The sequence below is a fragment of the Marmota monax genome, unplaced genomic scaffold (genome assembly GCF_021218885.2).
Source record: "Marmota monax isolate L192 unplaced genomic scaffold, Marmota_monax_Labrador192_F-V1.1 WCK01_AAM20220418_F8-fsc00231, whole genome shotgun sequence".
Lineage (NCBI taxonomy): Eukaryota > Metazoa > Chordata > Mammalia > Rodentia > Sciuridae > Marmota > Marmota monax.
The window spans coordinates 190,836-211,379 of NW_026693458.1; the positions used below are offsets into that span (position 1 = coordinate 190,836).

General features: G+C 37.1%; 1 protein-coding gene across 1 annotated transcript in view; it reads right to left on the reverse strand.

Moving 5' to 3' along the window:
- The window catches only part of Ptpdc1 (protein tyrosine phosphatase domain containing 1), a 73,175-nt gene extending 54,378 nt beyond the window's left edge, over positions 1 to 18,797 (reverse strand). The window contains exon 1 of the mRNA XM_046457761.2: positions 18,596 to 18,797. The gene's annotated coding sequence lies outside the window, so the exon portion shown is untranslated. The remainder of the gene's footprint in view (positions 1 to 18,595) is intronic.
- Between the last annotated feature and the right edge of the window lie 1,747 nt (positions 18,798 to 20,544).

A 20,544-nucleotide genomic window follows, 5' to 3' on the forward strand; every position in this document is an offset into this window, starting at 1 on the left:
GTATGGAACCAAAGCAAGACTGAAAACTTGCTGAGCAAACAAGTCTTGTACCTACATTTCAGCATCTGGGGCACATGACATCCTGTTGTTTTTTCCACGGGGCTTGTATACTCTCCCCTGTGGCATTGCTGGTTGCAGACCACATGGCCTCTCTCTTGGCTTGTCTCTGCTCAATTTCTGCAGCTTTCTTCAGCATACATTCCATGCTACTGGCATTTCCTAATCTTGGGAGTCTCCACTGCAGCTTCAGATTCCTTCTCATATCTTCACACATCACTCTCTCAGGAGCTGCCTGCAAGGATTCTGACCCTGCTACACTTTGCAAGGTCTTTCAGGCCTTCCTTTGAAATCTCAGTGGAAGCCTCCATGATTCCCCCAAATTCCAGCATAATGCATACCTGCAGAACCAGCACCAGGTGGATGACATAAAGTCTGCTGTCATTTCAAGGAGTAGCCAGACCCCTGGAACCTACAGAGGCCTCTGAGTACCTGGATGGCTGGGCATGGTGAAATAAATTCCCAGGCTCTGCTGTGCAAGCAGAGTGCTCCCAAGGTCTCTTTTCAGAGGAAATTTTACTTTTATACCCTTGAGCCTGAGATGGGTGTGGTCTTGCCAATTCCTGAGATGCCCTCAAGCCCTCTTTTCTGTGTAAAGTACTTAGCATCTCTTTAGTAGCTGTAATCTCTTTAATAACCACATCTTCCTTCTTCCTTAGTACCAGCTTTACTTACACTTTTCTGGACAAACTACAAGCTTTTCAAAACTTTCTGCTCCACTTTCTAGTCTTGATTATCACAGTAAACTTGGCTAAAAGATTCCAGAAATATCCATGACACTGCCGGAATGCTGTGCTACCTTCATATTTTCTCTGCCAGGTCAATTAGTCATCACCTTTAAATTCAGCCCCACAGAAAATCTCAGGACATGGGCAAAGTGTGAACAACTTCTTTGCCAGAATGTAATGTAAATGGCCTCTAGTCTAATTTCCAATAGAGTCCTTCTCTGAAACTGCATGAGCCCAGTCTTTACTATCAACAGTTTTATTGACATTCTGGTCTTCTGAACTCCTACTAGAATCACCCATTAAACTCTAATTACAAAAAGCTTTTCCAGCTTGCATCCCTAAACTTTTCAAAATTCCTCCCACAAACCAACTCCAAAAGTTTTTCAACCAAATGGTTAGGTTCTTCACAATAACAATTCCACTTCTTGGTACAAATTTGTGTTTTAATTAGCTTTTTAGCATTGTGACCAAAATACCTGACAAGAACAACTTAGAGGAGGAAAATTTTATTTTGGCTCATGATTTCAGAGGTTCAGCCCACGGTCAGCTGGCTCCATAGCTCTGGGCCTGAGGTGAGGCAGAATATCATAGTGGGAGGGTATGACAGAGGAAAGGAGCTCAGAATAGGAACCAGAGAGAGCCCCATTACCAGGGGCAACATATAAACCCCAAAGGCATGCCCCCAGTGATATGCTTTCTTCAGCCACATTCTACCTGCCTACAGTTACCACCCAGTTAATCCATATCGGCGGGTTAATCCAATGGTTAGGTTGTAGCTCTCATTATCTAATCATTTTGCCTCTGAACATCCTTGTATTGTCTCAAACATGAGCTTTTGGGGGACACCTCATATCTAAACCATAACACTAGCTAAAATCTCCTTCAAAGATGAAGGATAAATTAATATATCTCTAGATTGAAACAAAACAGAACAAAATTTGAGAGAATCTATTGCTAGCAGACCTGCCCTGAAATAACAGTGCCCCAGGTTGAAAGGAAAAGACACTGAATAATAAATTTCAAACCCAAATAATTAAATATACAGTACCAAAAAGGTTAACTAAAACATAACTCTTTTCTTCACCTGTTTTAAAAGATATCTGCATAAAGTAATAATTATAAAAATGAGTCAATGAGTACATATCATATAAAGATGTAATTTGTATTTTATGACTGTAATAGCACAAAAAAACAGGAAAGAGAATGGAAGTGTACTGGAGGAAAGTTATGGTATACTACTGAAATTAAATTACCATTTAATCTAAACTACATTGTTTTAAGTTAAGATGCTAATTGTAATCCCTAGAGAAAACATTAACATACTCAAAAATATAGAAAAATGAAACAAGGTAATTGAAAAACACAATAAAAAGTATCTAACACAAAAGAATGGAGAGCTTGAGAAATAAAGGAACATAAAATGCATAAGATATATATAAACAGGAAAATAGCAGACACAAATTCTCATGTACCAGTAATTACATTAAATGTAAATGGATTACACACTCCAATCCAAAAGCAGGGACCAGCAGAATGGATTTTTAATGACCCAACTATACACTGTCTGTAAGAGACACACTTTAGATTCAAAGACACTAGTGAGTTGAAAGTAAAAGGATGGAAATTGATAGTCTCCAAGCAATAACCAAAATAGAGCTAATGTGGCTATACTAACATCATATAACACACTCTATGACAAAAGCTGTAATTACAAACAAAAGAAGAACATTTCATAATAAGAGGGTCAATCACCAGGAAGTTAAAATGATTATAAACATATGAATCTACAGAGAGAGCCTCAAAATACATGAAGTAAAAACTGATAAATGGAAGGAAGAAATAGACAATTCAACAAGAGTTGGAGATTTCAATAATGAATGGAAAAATGAAACATAGGCTCAATAAGAAAACAGAAGACTTGAACAACACCATAGAATACCTAGTTCTAAGATATATACAGAATACTCCAGACCCAACAACAGCAAAATTTATAGTCAGTATACATGGAACAGTCTCTAAAACAGACCATATGCTAGGTCATAAAATAAGCCTCAACAAATTAAAAAAGAATGAAATCATACAAAGTATGTTCTCTGAGTACTGTGACATTAAATTAGAAATCAATAACAAGAAAATGTGAGAAACAAATACATAAAAGTTACATAACATATGCTTAAATAATCAGTGGGTAGAGGTCAAATTAGAAATCAATAACAAGAAAATGTGAGAAACAAATACATAAAAGTTACATAACATATGCTTAAATAATCAGTGGGTAGAGGTCAAATTAGAAATCAATAACAAGAAAATGTGAGAAACAAATACATAAAAGTTACATAACATATGCTTAAATAATCAGTGGGTAGAGGTCAGAGAACAAAAAAAACAGTGGAAATATGAAATACTGAATATGAAATACTGAGATGACTGAAAACAAACACAAAATATGAAAGCTTATGCAATACAACTACAACAGGGCTCAAAAGAAAATTTATAGCTGAAAATTCATATTAGAAAATAAGAAAGCTCTCAAATCAATAACCTAATTTTCCTACTTAAGTAACTTGGAAAAAGAAGAGCAAACGAGTATAAAACAAATACAAGGTAAGAAGTGAAAAAACATCAGGGTGACAATAAATGAAAAAAACAATAAAGAAAAATCAATTAAATCAAGTTGTTTATCTGAAAAGAGCAAGACAACTGACAAACTTTTGCTACATTGACCAAGGAAAAGAGAAAACTCAAATTACTAAATCAAGAAAAAAATAGGGGACACCATAACCAACTGTATTATAATGAAAAAGGATTATAGAAGAATACTATGGAGAAAAGTATGCCAACAAATAGGTAAAAAGGTGAAATAAATTTCCAGAAAGACACAAACTGCCAACAATGCCTCCATAAGAAACAGAAAATCTTTAGTTCCATAACAAGTATAGATATTAAATTACTCCTTAATATGGAAATTCAGGGATGGATAGCTTCTTTGGTGAGTTTTACCAATCATTTTAAGAATTAACACTAATCCTTCTCAAAAATCTTTCAAAAAATAGAAAAAAAGCAAGCATGACAGAATTCATTCTATAAACAATACTACATTGATACCAAAATGAAGGAAAACCACAGACCAATATTTCTTATGAGTATATAATAAAGTCCTTTAAAAAATCAGTAAACTGAATCCAACAATATTTAAAAAATGACCAACTGGGATTAATCACAGGAATACAAGGTTGGTTTAACATTTGGAAATCTATTAATATAATATTGCACATCAACAGAATAAAAGACAAAAACTACATGTTCATCTCAATAGAAAAAAATTTCACAAAAATACAACATCTTTTCAAGAAAAAAAAAAAAGACAACATTCAATAAACCAGCATCATAAAGGAATTTACCCAACCTGATAAAGATCAGCTATACACACAATCAACACCACATGTAACAAGATTAAAAAGGCCCTAAATAAATGGCAAGCTCTATCTGTCCATTGCCACAGTCTGTCTGGCTGCAGCAAAATAACCGGGGGGTGACGAACAACTTGTGTAGATTGATACAGCAGGAGTAGGAGCCGTTTATTGCAGGACAGGAGCAGTATTTATACATTCCACACAGCTTATCTTATTAGCATAAACTAGATACATCAGTCAACCAATAAGGAATCTCCACACTTAATAGCTCGCTTTTGTTACTTCTCAAACCACTCCCTCTGGCATTTTGCCAGGCACCATTCAGACTTGTTTACGAACTCTAACATTCCCCTGGCAAAATGCCAGGTGTTATTTTTGACTTGTTTACAGACTCTAACAGTCCATAGTTCAGAAGATTGGATATTAATATACCAATTTTCCCCATTGTGATCTATAGATCCATCACAATCCAATCAAAATCCCATAAATCTTTTTTTAAAATAGAAACTGGGGCTGCGGCTGTAGCTCAGTGGTAGAGCATTTGCCTGGGTTCAATCCTCAGCACCACATAAAAATAAATTAATAAAATAAAGGTCCATCTACAACTAAAAAAAATATTTAAAAAACAAAACATCAAATTCTTTATTCAAATGTATGATATGTCAAGATCACTGTACTGTCATGTGTAACTAATTAAAACAAATAAAAAATTAAAAATAAATAAATAAATAAATAAAAATAAATAGAAACTGACAAGCAATTCTAAAACATACAGAAATGCAAAGGACCTCCAATAGCAAAAACAACTTTGAAAACATTGTCAAACTAACACTACCTAATTTCAATCTACAGTAATTTCAAGACAGTGAGGTAGTAGCTTAAAGACAGAGAAATGGAACAACAGGACAAAACAAACAAAAAAACAATGTCCAGAAATACAACCACATCTGTTGGAACTACTAATTTTTGACAAAGATGCAAAGGCAATGAGGTAGAAAGTTTTTTCAACAAAGAGATAGAACAACTTCCCATACGCAAAAACATCAGCCTCAAAGAATCTAATATCACATACAAAAGTTAACTCAAAATTGAATCACATGACCAGAGTAAGAGCTAAAAATACAAACTTTATAAACAGAAGGAAAAAATCAAAAGAAATAGATAAATCCACTATAATTGAAGGCATCAACACCCTTCTCTCAGAAATTAATACCTAAAGCAGGCAAAAAAATCAGAGAGAATATAAATGACTTGACCAGCCCTATCAATTTGATCTAGTTGATATTTATAGAAAACTCATCTCAATGACAGAAGTATACATGGAACATTCATCAAGATAGATCCCATTCTGGGACATAAAATACACCTTAACCAATGCAAAAGAAATCAGACAAAGTATGTTTTTAGAGCATACTAGAACTAAATTAGAAATTAATAAAAGATTAAATTAGAAATCTATTTAAGATAGTGGGTCTAGTACAAATACTAGAAATTAAATTAGAAATTAAACAACATACTTCTAAGTAACATGTGGGTTAAAAAGTCCTGAGAAATTTTCAAATAATCTGAACTAAACAAAAGTGACTCCACGGCAATGCTGTTATGGTTTGGGTCAGGAATGTCTCCCTAAAGTGGAATGCTGGTTTCTTCTTGCCACTCTTTGCTTCCTGGCTGCCATGAGGTGAAGGGTTTTCTCTGCCACATGATGTACTGGCATGCCAAAGGTCCAACAAAATAGTCCATTGATCTTGGACTGCAAGCTCTGAAACCATGAGCCAAAATAAACCTTCTTTCCTTTTAAATTAATTTATCTCAGGAATTTATTACAGTAAGAAAAGGCTGACTAACACAAACATGAATATACTTAACACCACTAAACTGTTCATATAAAATAGTTAAGATAGTAAATTTTTAGTTAAGCATATTATAGAATTAAAAATAATTTTTTAAAAAAATCTATCATCAAAATATATGAGCTACAGATTCAGTATGACTTAAAAAGACTTTTACAGAACTAAAAGCATACTTTAGAAAAGAACTAAAACCAAAAACCTAAGCTGCCACCTTAGGAAACCAGAAAAAGAAAACCAAATTAAAACCAACTTAAATCTAAAGGAAGGAAATTATAAACCACTAATTAAAAAAACAAAAAACAGAAAAGACACCAATTACCAAAATCAGGAATAAAAGAGGAGTGTCTGTCTCTTTCTCTCTCTCTCTCTCTCTCTCTCTCTAGAGAGAGAGAGAGAGAGAGAGAGAGAGTCTGGAAAACACCAGACTCATATGGTTTCACCAATGATCTCTTCAAAAAATCAAGGAAGAAATAATCCCAATTCTACAATTTCTTTCAGAAAATAAAAGAGTAGGAATCATTTTCCAACTCATTCCTAAGGCCAGCATTAGTCTAATATCAGAAGATAAAGAACTCCCTTGTCTAATAAAAACTACTTTTAAAAATCATAGCCGATGTGGATGTGTAACCGATGTGATTCTGCAACTTGTATTTGGGGTAAAAAATGGGAGTTCATAACCCACTTGAATCAAATGTATGGAAGATGATATGTCATGAGCTTTGTAATGTTTTGAACAACCAATTAAAAAAAAATCATAGCCGACATCATATTTAATATTCAGAGACTCAATATTGTTATATTATTATATATAACAATATTGTTATATTGTTATAAAATAATATTGTTTCCCCCTAAGATGAAGAACAAGGCCAGCATGTCCTCTCTCATGATTTATACTCTATTCAACTTCACACTGAAGTTTCCTAGCTAAGTGCTAAGACAAGAAAAAGAAGAGAAGTCATACAGATCAGGAAGGAGGAAATAAACCATCTTTATTTGTAAACAACACAACTGCCTATGCAAAACATTCTAAAGAAACTATCAGAATTCTTCATTACTGCTGGTGGAATGAACGCAAAATGGTATACAGCATTTTAGAAGACAGTTTGGTAGTTTTCTAAAAACAGTTAAACATAGTTTTACCATAAATCCCTAAAATATGTTCCTAGGTATCTGCCCAACTGATTTGAAAACTATGTCCACTCAACCTGAGGAGTTTGTAAAGCAGTGCTATTTATAATTGCCCCAAATTGGAAGTAATTGAGATGTTACATTCATACTAGGAATAGTATTCTATGGTCAAAAGGTAAGAGCCGTTAAGCTGCACAACATGGATAAATCGTAAGTGCATCATGCTAAGTGAGAAATCGCAGCTTGAGAAGTTTATGCACTATTGATTCCATTTCTTTGACTTTGGGAAAAAACAAACCACAGAGGCAGAAATGGATTGTTTTGTTTTGCAAGGGTATTGAAAAGAACAGAAAATTAAAGAACAGACTATTTTTCAGGGCCATGAAACTATTTTGTCTATTAGTGTCATGATGGACACAGGATATTATCTATTTGTCAAAACTCACAGAAATTTTGTAGCACAGAGAATGAATCCTTTGGGGCGGGGGGGGGACCGGGGATTGAACCTAGGACCTGTGCACATGAGGCAAGCACTCTACCAACTGAGCTATATCTCCAGCCCCAGAGAATGAATCTTAATGTCATTCTTTAAAATGCAAGTTTTAAAAACCCAACTAGGAGGAGGTGGATCCCAGCATGAAATGCAGAATGTGACAAAATAACTGGATCCTATTACAAACATTGAACATGACTTCATTGAGAGGATGAGGAGAAAGGGGTAAGTCACTTTGGAAATGAATATAACCTGTAGTTGGTAATGCATCTTATGGAGGTGCAAATTAACATTCTGATACTGCTGTACATGTAAAATGGAAAAAAAAAATTAGTGAAAATATGGTGAATGGAAGGAGCCAGGTATCTAATATGGAATGGGAAGTTACAGATGAGGGGGAAAAGCAGGACAATTTGAGTAACTAAATAAATAAGGAAGTATTCATTTATAACTGGCCAGCAAAAAAAAAAAAAAAACAAAGCAAAACAAACAAAAAAAACACAACACATGACATGCTCAATAACAAAATCAGGTTATCTGTTTATATTTTTCCCAAGTAGGAGGGCAGAATATACCAGAAATAGAGCTCAATATGGACACAAACTGGAACATGTTTAACAGGAGACCAAGTGAGAGGCTCACATGAATAATAGTCCAATTCGATCTAATAAATATTTGAGCACCTGCTGGGTACCAAGAACTGACACACACCTATAATCCCAGCAGCTTGGGAGGCTGAGGCAGGAGGGTTGGGAGTTCAAACACAGCCTCAGCAAAAGCGAGGCACTAAGCAACTCAGAGAGACCATGCCTCTAAATAAAATACAAAATAGGGCTGGGGAAAAGAGATTTCTGGGTTGGAGATGTAGCTCAGTGGTAGAGCAATTGCCCAGTAGATTGAACCAGCCCCAGGTTCAATTCCCAGCACTGCAGGGGAAGGTGGGGGAATCCTCCCCAAATGCCCAATACAAGATCCATTCTGTTGAAACTAATATATTTCACTAATTTATGTAATGAAAGAATATTGCTTCCATTCTATATTTGAGAAGTTAATTTTGTAAAAGTATAAAAATTTTAAAGTTTAAAATATATTAACAAAGAAAAATAGTTCAATTTTATCTGACTTCACTAATTGAAGGGGTTAAGATTATTTGTCTAAACAAGGAAGGTCTATAACTGATCCAAGTAATAATCTCTTAGAAAACCAAATTTGGAACACATAGACTAAAAGTATAATTATTTTACCATCTGCTTATAATAATTTAAATCATTAAGGTCATTCACCCTTTAGAAATCCACAAATAATTAGTAGAACTCTGTTTTCTGTTTTGAACCACCTAATCATTTGCATCAGATGAGAAAGAAGAAAATGATCTAAATGAGAATACTTTTCCCATGTGTACCAGGGAACACACACAACTAATCACAGAGAGAAAAAACCTCCCCTGTGGTCCTTGCTTATCATCTGTTTTCAAAAAGCTTTTGCCGAAATGAAAGAAAACACTAAACTAAAGTCAGCTGATTCTGTACAGCTTTTCCTGACAAAATAAGGCAGGCTAAGTGGAGGCATGCTAGGACCTTTGAAAAACAGGAACATAAGACTGGAAGAAGATGTGGGGATGAGTTGGTATGGGGGCTGAAAGTACTCACTCAGATGTGAGGTGGAAAGGAAGAGAAAGCAGCCAAATGTGGTGTTCAATAGGATACGGTGAAGAAAACTTGTTCAGGCAGGCCACTGACAGAAAGTACCAGAACAAAGCAAGGCACAGTGGCACATTCCTGTAATCTCAGTAACTCAGGATGCTTAAGCAGTAAGATCACAGGTCCTAGGCCAGCTTCAGCAACTTAGGGAGACCCTATATCAAAATAAAGAAAGGGCTGAGGGTGTAGTTCAGTAGTAGATCACCCCTGGATTCAATCCCAGTACCAGCAAAACATAACAGAAGAGAGAGAGAGAGAGAGAGAGAGAGAGAGAGAGACCAGAAACATGAGATGTCATCAGAAAGGCCGGTATTGAGGAAACTTCAGATGGGAGGAGTTGGTAAAGATATGTGCTAACATTTGCTGCAGTACATTATTTTGGCAATGTTAGCACATATCTTTACCAACTCCTCCCATCTGAAGTTTAATTAACATTAAAATATTAAAAAGTTTAATTAACATTAAAGTTCAATGAATGAAGTTTAATTAACATTAAAATATTAAAAATTAATTGATAAACCCACAACTTAAAGAAAGCCAAATACAAAACTGTGTATATTGTAGTAATAAGAAGTATGCACAGAAAAAGGACTTGAAAAAGATTGGCCAAAATGCTAATAAATGGGAGTATGGCTAACTTTTTATTTCCCTATATATTTCTACATTTTCCATTATATAATTTTCTTGTTATTTTATTAATACTCATATAAAACATTAGTTTGACCGTATTTTTCTCTAAAGATATAGGATGGCCCAAATGTCTACAGATAGCCATGGGAAGTCAATCTGGAATTAAAAACCTGCTGTGGTTTAAACAGAGGACAGATAATCGATGCTGACCTTAAATTAGGAATAAAACTGTTCATTCAAGGAATAGGTTAGAAATAGAAATAGACACTTAAGGGCTTCGATCATGGCTCAGTAGAACACTTGCCTAGCATGTGTGAGACCCTGGAATTGATCCCAGCACAGAGAGAGAGGGGGGAGAGAGAGAGAGAGAGAGAGAGAGAGAGAGAGAGAGAGAGAGATGCACGTGCAGAGGTGGAAATACAGGTTCAAATACAGTTCAAATACAGGTGCTAGATAAAAATTATTAAGTCATTGGAGTTACCTGCACTAAATGACAGGTCATCAAACTGAACTTTCAAAGGAGTCAGTTTTCCAAATATTAGAAGAATCATAGTACCCTGTCAAAAGGGGCTCAGTTTACTTGCGTTGGCATGATAAGGAAAATCCCATTTTAACCTTATAAGGAAAGTAACTTTGTAAAGACCAATCCACTTTTTGTTCCTTATTTCTGTTTCCCTTAGCTGTCTCTACCTATAAAAGCCCATTGCTTCTCAGCTCTTAGGAGCACCTTTCTAAATCTTTTAGATGTGATGCTGTCAAGATTCATAAATCTCTAATAAAACCAATTTGATCTTTAAATTAAATTTGTTGAAGTTTTGTTTTTAAAAGGAATTAAACAACATTCACAGGAGAGCAGTAATTTGAAATAATCACTCTGAATAGAATCCACCATAGATTAGGAAAGATAAGGTTAATTAGGTCGTAAACTAATAAGATATTAACAGTGCTGTGATTGCAAGTGGAATTTTCTTTTTGGTTTATTGGTATTTATATATATATATATATATTTTTAGGTGTAGATGGACACAACACAATACCTTTATTTTTATATGGTGCTGAGGATTGAACCCGGGTCCTGCCCGTGCTAGGTGATCGCTCTACCGCTGAGCCACAATCCCAGCCCTGGTTTAATGGTATTTACTAAATTTTTATAATTAGTGGTTTACTTTTATAGAAATAAAAATGCAATTTTTAAATGACTAATTGCACTGTTTATGATTATATACACTTAAAGGAATTTATTTTAATGCTATGTTTAAAATATATTCCTACCATTTTTTTCAGTATTTGGTATAAACTGAATTTGTGGCCTGAGTAGTGTGTAAATAATTTCTCATAGATTATTAAGTAATTTAGAATGAAGACCAAAATATTGAGTATTTCAAAACAAGAATAATTTAATAATCAAATATATTTTTACATTAGTAGTAGACGAAAACAAAATTGCCAGAAAGTCTGAGGTTATATTCAAGAGGCAAAATGGAATTTTAAAGGGCCATTTTCTTTGGAAGTAAAATTTAAAAATTTGAATATTTCTCAACTCTAACATATTTATTCAGGTGTCTCTCACTTTCCTACAATTCTGAAGAATTCTAGCATACGATATTATTTTCCCCTATTACTCAAATCCTCTTAACTTCACTTTTGATGTTTTGCCTCTAGCAGCAATAAAGTATAAATAAACACTCTGATGGGGTGACTGGGAAGCATGAAAAAAGAATTATGGTGCAATTATGATCTGATTAGATAAATCTTCCTTCAGAGACTCCCCCATAGAACCCTCCTGTGTTGAGGATGGGGGTAGAGTTGGGAATGGGGCAGAAATTAAAGAAGGAAAAGGGCAGAGAAGTGGATTTCGTTCCTGGGTCAGCAGTTTGGATTTCTGCATTTATCCAGTACAGTAATTTATTAACGAGATTCCCTGGTCCCAATTCTAACAATAAAACCTTTCTTTTAAAAAAGAATACTTACTTACTATGTATTATTAGATAAGAAAATATAAGTTACAAAAAAACATACTTACTATATATTATTAGATAAGAAAATATAAGTTACAAAATAGAATGTAAAGTATGATCTCATTTATATACATAAAATACAGACAAAAGACTGGAAGAATATATACCAAAATATTTATCAGGATAGAGTATAGATGGCTTTAATTTTCTTTTCTGATTTTGATATTTTCTAAATTAGATCCTTAATATCTTTGAAAGAAACATTATTTTCTTAAAGATTATATTAAACTGCAAATGTCTAATGGGAAACAGTATTGGGAACACTAAAATAAAAACCCAATCAGAACATGAATTAAACAGGTAATTTAATCCCTACAACAGAAGACTCAAGGGATGTAGGAAATATAGATTCTCTAGAAACTTTTCCTCTTAAGAGTTAAATAGTCTTTATAAGACTATAAGGCTAATTTTACAAAGGTGTAAATCTAAATGAGAAAATATGTCCACGCAGCTAAGATCACAAGGCCTTTTTTCAACATATAGAAATTGGCCACTGAATTTTGTGGCAGATCTATTTAAACATTACAATGCCTGGCACATAGTAAGTGCTTAGAATTTTTTGATGAGCTGGGCACGGTGGCACACCTGTAATCCCAGAGGGTCAGGAGGCTGAGACAGGAGGACTGCAAGTTCAAGGCAGCCTCAACAACTTAGTAGGCCCTAAGCACCTTAGTGAGACCCTGTCTCAAAATATAAATAAAAAGGGCTGGGGATGTAGCTAAGTGGTAAAGTGCCCCTAGGAGTTCAATCTCCCAACCCCCACAAAAAAAAAACAAAACAAAACTTTATTTTTGATGAAAGAAAATTGCCTGAGTTCATACATAGGGCAAGGGAACTTGCCCTTTGAAGAACAGAATGTCACAAGTTACTATACAAAATAGTTATCTGTAGGAAAAAAAATGGTGTTGCTGTATCAATAGAAATGACTCTTAAGAGATTTAACAAAAATGACTTTGTTTCCCTTAAGTAATTATTGTGGGCCTTCTAACCAGTCTCCACCTACAGTGGCCAGGTTCCTGTGCTATGTAAACATTATGGCATCCAGGCAGGGCAGTGGGATCCAGAGACTGAAATTTATTCACCTCCACACAGAAAGATCAAATTCAGGAAGTATTCGTTTGTAACAACCAGAATCAGGCTAGGTGATGGCCTTGTGATGGAAGCTGCCACTCAAAGTTATTGATTAAAATCACAAGGTTTGGGCTGGGGATGTGGCTCAAGTGGTAGTGCGCTCGCCTGGCATGCGTGGGGCCCTGGGTTCTATCCTCAGCACCACATAAAAGTAAAATAAAGATGTTGTGTCCACTGAAAACTAAAAAATAAATATTAAAAAAAAATTCTTTCTCTTAAAAAAAAAATCACAAGGTTTACACCTATGAGGTCAAATGTTAGGTTTTAAACTGTAACAGAAAACTAATCTAAACAAATCCACACATTTATGGTCAACAACATTTGGCAAGGGCACCAAGAATATATGCCTTGGGGAAACAATAGTGTCTTCAATTAAGGTGTTGGGAAAACTTGACACCCACAGAGGGAAAAAAGTGGAAACTGGGCCTCTATCTTACACCATTTAGAAAAATTAACTCAAAATAGATTAAAGACTTAATGTAAGAGCTGAAACTGCAAGATTCCTAGAAGACAGGAAGAAAGCTTAACAATGGTCTTGGCAATGAATTTTTGGATATGGCACCAAAAGAACAGGCAACAAAACTAACAGGCAAAAATAAACAAGTAGGATTATATTAAAAGCTTCTGCACAGAAAAAGAAACAGTCAACAAAATGAAAAGGTGACCTATAGAATGGGAGAAAATATTTATAAACCATGTATTTGTTAAGGGGTTAATATTCAAAATATCAGGAATTTATACAACTCAGTAGCAAAAAACAAACAGAACTCAAATAATACAATTATAAAATGGGCAAAGGACCTGAATATACATTTTTCCCAATAAGACATACGAATGGCCAACAGGTTCATAAAAAGATGTTCAACATCACTGATCATGAGGGAAATGGAAATCAAAACCCAAAGAGATCTCACCTTATAACTGTTAGAATAGCTGTTATCAGAAAGGCCAAAGATGAGTGTTGGCAATGATGTGGATAAAAGGAAACTCTTATATACTGTTAGTAGGTATGTAAATTAGTAGAGCCATTATGGAAAAAAAAAAAAAAACTTGGAGGTTCCTCAAAAAAACTGAAAAAAGAACTTTTATATGTTTCAGCAATCTCACTTCTGGATATTTACCCATAAGACTGGAAATCAAGTTTGCCAAAGGGCTTTGTGATCCCATGTTGGTGGTAGCACATCATTCACAAGAGTCAAGATATGGAATCATCCTGAGTGACCATCAAGAAATTGTGGTACATATGTACAACAGGATAATATTCAACCTTAAAAAGGAAATTCTGCCATTTGTGACAACATGACTGAAAGTGGATAACATTATGCTAATGAAATATGCCAAACACATAAAGATAAATACCACAGGTTCTCACATGTGGAACCTAAAACACTCAAGTTCATAGAAGCAGGGAGTAGAATAGAGGCCAGGTAGGCAGAGAGAGGAGATGGGGAGACAATAGTCAAAAGGCACAAAATCAAACCCCTGTTGTGATTTTTTGATGCCTATTGCACAGTGTGGTGAGTATAGTTAAATAAAATACAAAAAAACTCTGGGAAACCAACATAAAAGGTTCTTTTCGGCTACAACTTTCTAATAAACAAGGTACCCACGCCAGTGGCTATTAAAGAAAATGGTATTTAAGGAAAATAAGAATTATCAAAAAATCGACATTTTTATGGAAGAATTATAAATTATGTCTCCTGGAACAAACGTAAAACATGAAAGGCCTGGGAAATCTTTAACTGTGTTCCCAGTTATTTTCCTCCAATCTCCCATTTACTGACACACAATTTATTTTCACAATCTTCACTGAGATTTAAGAATTTAAGAAAATTTCCTAACTAATATTTTGTCCCAAATTTAAACTCAGTTGAGGTAAACATTTCTTAATCATGTTAACTTTGTTGATATTATTTATAGTTATACCATCTAAGCATTTATCACAATTTATAATTGCATTGTTTTATTTACTTCTGGTCTTCTTCCTATATGATCAAACACCTTGTCTATCTTCTTCATTGTTACATCACCTATACCTACATAGTGCCTAGCATGTAATAAGTATTTATAAATATTTGCTAAATTAACAATGTTAATTAACAGCAAAACTGTCTAGCACATGCTAGACCCTGGTCAATTCCCAATACTATTAAAAAAAAACAAGAAGAAAGCTAGATAGTCACTGTGCCCTTAGTTTTCTTAGCAAAAACAAATTAAATATGGAATTTTGAAACATATATTAAATCCTCCAAAAAATGCATCTTTTTTTTGGAAATCAAAATGATCTCAAGGCTGGGACTATAGCTCAGTGGCAGAGTGCTTACCTAGCGTGCATGGGGCACTGGGTTTGATCCTCAGCACCACATAAAAATAAACAAATAAAATAAAGGCATTCTGTCCATTTACAACTACAAAAAAATTTTTTAATGATCTTAAATATTACAGAAGGATTGGAACTCACAAATCTGCTCTAAAGAGAGTGAAACATAATATTAATAGGAAAACAGCTGTGCTTAGCATTCAAACTCCTGCTGTATTATATAACTCTCATGACCCTGGCGGCACTCCCTCCATTTTAAAGACTGGAACAGTGAGAATCTGTGAGAGAAATTCACTCACTCAGTGTCAAAACTAGGAAATGGAATTAGAGTACCAATTCTTCCTTTAATCAAAATAAACTTTATTTTTTCTATCTCACGTTGCCTTCACAGGAAAGAGAAAAACAAAATATATATATTTCTAGTAACAACACAATTTGTATTAAATGATCCAGTTATTACTTGAAAACTAATATTTTGATTATTCTATTTATTTCGATTTTAGAAAAGGGACTTTATAAGTAAATTAAATGAACTAAATGCATATTTTAGTCAGGATTAAAGCAATATTGGAAATGACAGATAAATTCACTAGAAAAGATGACTTTTAAGAAACATTTCAATGTACTCGTTTTCACAACCCCCCCTATACTATTGTTTTAGAACTAAAGGACATCTTCAAATTGAGGTCGTTTTTTGTTTGGAAAAATGATGAAATGAGCTTTTAAGAGAATTGTGATTTAAGGTTTAGCCTCAAGATAATTTTCAGAATTCCAATTCTAATTCTGAAGTTTAAGTCCCTTCTCTCAGAAGAATTTTCTAAATTTGGTGAACATGAACAATCTATGTGCCTAACAGTAGGGACATCCTTAATTAATTAATAAGAGTTTAGCTAGGCAGGGTGGCATAAACCTATAATCCCAGCAGCTCCAAAGGCTGAGGGAGGAGGATAACAAGTTCAAAGTCATCCTCAGCTACCTAATGAGGCTCTAAGCAACTCAGTGAGACCCAGTCACAAAATAAAAAATAAAAAAGGACTGGGGATGTGGCTCAGTGGCTAAGCACTCCTGGGTTCAGTCCCCAATCTGTTAGATTATTGGTACTATAGGTGAATTGTGGTTTTTAAACTTTTTTCATGGTGTTTAAAAGTTTGTTTAATGTTAACTTTAAAATAAATGCCTTACTGGGCACAGTGTCCCACACCTGTAATCCCAGCGACTCAAGAGTTTGAGGCAGGAGAATCGCCAAGTTCCAGGCCAACCTTGGTAACTTAGCAAGGTCCTAAGCAATTTAGAGAGATCCTGTCTCAAAATAAAAGAGGGCTGGAAATATCACTCAGTGGTAAGGTGTCTCTGAGTTCAATCCTCTGTATATATGTATACATACATAAATAAATGCATTGAGCCTGTTTTTTTAGGAGATTCAACAGCGCTGAAGGAAGACCATATTATAAAAACTGCCAAGCAAAATTGTCAGGACTCTCAAAATGAGAGCTGCTCAAGAGTGTAAGGTGGTATTCTCATAAACCTTGGCTTTCCCCAACAAAAGATTTATCTTCCAAAGTTTGTGTGGTTACTCTGTCTGAAGGAAGAGATGGAACCACTGCTTGGACATTGAAATTTGAGTCTCTCGGATAAAACAAACCCAACTGGTCCCAGAATCACCAATTGGGAATCACACAGGGAGGTTGTGAAAATGCAGCTCTCAGATGGGTCCCAGATATTTAATTCAGATTTTTGGAGGGGGGTCTGGTAATTTACACTTTTAAATGGTCATAAGGTGAAATTCTTGGGTATGAAGATTTGGGTTCAAATGGAGATTAGGAGACATGATGAGTGATTTGGGAATCATACATACATGTGTTTAAATCCCAGTTCTTTCAGTTCTGATTGTGGTAAGTCATCCCAACCGTGTCATCTTCAATTTTCTCTATAGAAAGTAGAATGAAAGTTGCACATGAGGTCCATTCCTGTAATCCCAGCTACTCAGAAGGCTGAGGCAGGAGGATGGCAAGTTCAAAGCCTGGGCAAACTGGTGAGACCCTGTTTCAAAGTTATTTAAAAAGTGTGGGGGGGGGGGGGTAGGGAAAGAAAGAAAGAAAGCAGGCTGGAAATGTAGCTCAAAGGTAGTATACTCCTGGTTTCAATCTTTGGTACTTCAAAAAGGAAAAGAAAAAAAGAAAGCATACTGACATTTTGTTGTGAAGATGGTACTTCAAAAAGGAAAAGAAAAAAAGAAAGCGTACTGACATTTTGTTGTGAAGATCCAACAAAATTATGGGTATAGGTGTGCATGTGTGTATATGTATGCACGTGCTTAAGAGTACCTGGCATGAAACTTATAGTAGGATGTCGGACCTCTCAGGTTCTCCAGCTTTCAAAGTCTGAGTCCAGAGTGTGTTAATTCTTTAACCTATACCTCTATCACAGGACTATCTGCTTAATGGTTTCCTTAATGCACTACATCTCGACTTTTCTTCCTTTTCCCCTCTGCTCCCAGAAAACTCTTGGGACATTTTCCTTCTATACCTGCGACCCCCGTAAAATCTCCATGCCACAGATACACTGCATATCCGTTTATATTCTGTGACCCTTTGGAAAGCCACAAGTCACTGTTAATAGCTAAGACCTTTCCAGCGCCCCAAGAACATGAGCAATTGTCACCCATGTAGAGAATGCATATCCGAGAGAAAAGTGAGTTGATCACTTTTAAATTTTGACTAATTTAGCATTAGAATTCGATCTAAACCGGCATTTGGGAACCAGCTTGTCCTATGTTAGGTTCCCCCAGTGTTTTGTTCTCAATTCGCTGCCGACACTTACAAATCAAGAGACTGGACATAAAAAGCCAGACAGTCAACTTGTCAAGGGAATCACAAGAGGGGATCACTCCGAGCAGCACCGAGGGGCGCTCCCCACCCGGAGCGGGGTTCTCCCAGCACCGCGCCCCGCCTGGCCGCGGCGGGGCCCTGCAGGGCGACCCTCAGCCCAGACCTTGGCCCCAGGCTCACTCCGGCTGTGCCTCCAAAGCGCCTCGCCTAAGAACCAGACTTTGAAAGAAATGAATCCCGAGGGCGGGGCGGGGCGGGGCGGGGCGTGCGGCTAATCGGCGACCGGTTCGAACCTTTTGGGGGACGCTTCGCAGTCGGGATCCGGAGCCCTCTGAACCCGCGGGTCGGTCTGGCACGTCGTTCAGGGCCCGGGGGCGCCGGCGGACAGGCGGGGCCGGCCCGAGGCGCTGCCTCCGAGGGTCTGCGGGCACCGGACCTCGCCGGCCGCCCGGGGACCGAGCTCCCCGCCTCGCAGGGTGGGCAGAGGGGTCCAGCCCAGCGCGCGGGCAACGACCTCCTTGGCGCGCGCACGGGCCAACACCGCGGCCGCGCGCTCTGGCTGAGGCCGTGGCCCTGACACCGCCCTCTGCGCGCCCGTCCTCCAGCCAATGGTAAAAGCTGCCTTCCGCACGTGACACGCGCCGGCCAATGGCGAGCCGAGGCAGCCCGTGACGCGGCAGGCGGCTCCCGGCGCTTTCGAACCGGCGCGGGCGGCGGGGCATCGCGCGGGTGCGGCGTGAGGACTGTCCGGTGAACGTGGGGGAGCCCGGCTGCAAAGCCGACTTGGGCGCCGGCTCCCAGCTCTCCCCGGACCAGGCCGGACCAGGCCGTGTGGGCGAGGAGGAGGAACCAGGAGAGCTCGGGGGCCGCGCTGACGGCACTAGGCGTCTCATCGCACTCCCTGCAGCGGCTTCCCGAGGTCGCCTTCCCGCCCCTGGTCCTCTCCGCCACTCTTCCAGCAGCCTACCTCCGGCTGGCTCCAGCGGCCTTGAGAAATCTGCTAGGAGCAGACGTGAACAGGGGCTGGCTGAGTTCTCCTCCTTGAAACCCCGGTTCCAGGATCCTAAACTCAAGGCTTTTCCTCTCCTCCTGAGAGTTAGGTAGTTATCCCAGGGTCCCAAACTTTTCCTGCTCTGTCAGCCTCGCAGCTTGGCTTCATGGGTCAAATTTGCCTCATAGGTCAAAATGGAAGTTGGAATTCCAGCCGTCATGTCATTATTTTAGAAAAGGCCTTTCTCGAAGTCCTACCCAACAAATTATACCTTAGCTTACAGACTGGAACTTACCAACGTGGGCTCATCAGCTGTGAAATATAAGTCTTAGCTAAGCATATTGCTTCCCTGCAGCGGCTTCCCGAGGTTTCCAATGAACTTGTATAGACGGCTGTCAGCTTCTGTACGTTCTGTTTTCTAACTTCTCAAGTGGTCCTTTTATCTTACACAGCTTATTAGAAATAAATCCTTCTCCTAGAACATCTTAGGAAGCACCTGGCAGACCCTGTGCTCGACACTTTTCATAAATTTTCCTATATCATTACTAGCCCCAGGATACAGATGACAATGCAAGAAATAAATGGTGACAAACTGAAGAACGCAGACAGGCTGTTAGATCTACCAAATGGTCTGATATGAGTTGCTGCCCAGCATTACAGGGACCTAAGGGATATAATTCTGTGTTCTAAGTCAACAAAGGCCAGTCTGCCTAAAACTCACAAGAATCAACAAACAGTAAGACACTGCTTTGTAGCTCAGGAAGCAGGTTCCATGTAATACACCAATGCAAACAGATTATCAAATCGAAACACCAACGTGGTAATGTTGGTAAAACACGTTTTTAGAAAACAATAGAGTAAGAGAAGTTGACTTGGTATTTCTCATCACTATCCAAAGGATAGCATAGCCCATACTTGGGATTTCTAATAACTAATGGGACTGGTTTTATGTATTTCATAAGCAGTGCCTATTGTATACTTGTATACATTTCCCCAAAGTGTTTTCTAACACCTTTGTCATGTTTTTTTAACATGACAAAGGTGTTAGAAAACACTTTGGGGAAATGTTTTTAGTCCATCTGGAATTTATTTTTACATTGTTATTCATTTTATGGTTAGACTTTTTTTTTTACTTTAAAAAATTAAAAAATACCTTAAGCATCAACACTTAGTGAGATGAACTAGACGTTGCCCTGCCCATGGCCTATGAGGAGACATAAAGGTATACAGATAATTTGAATACATCATGAT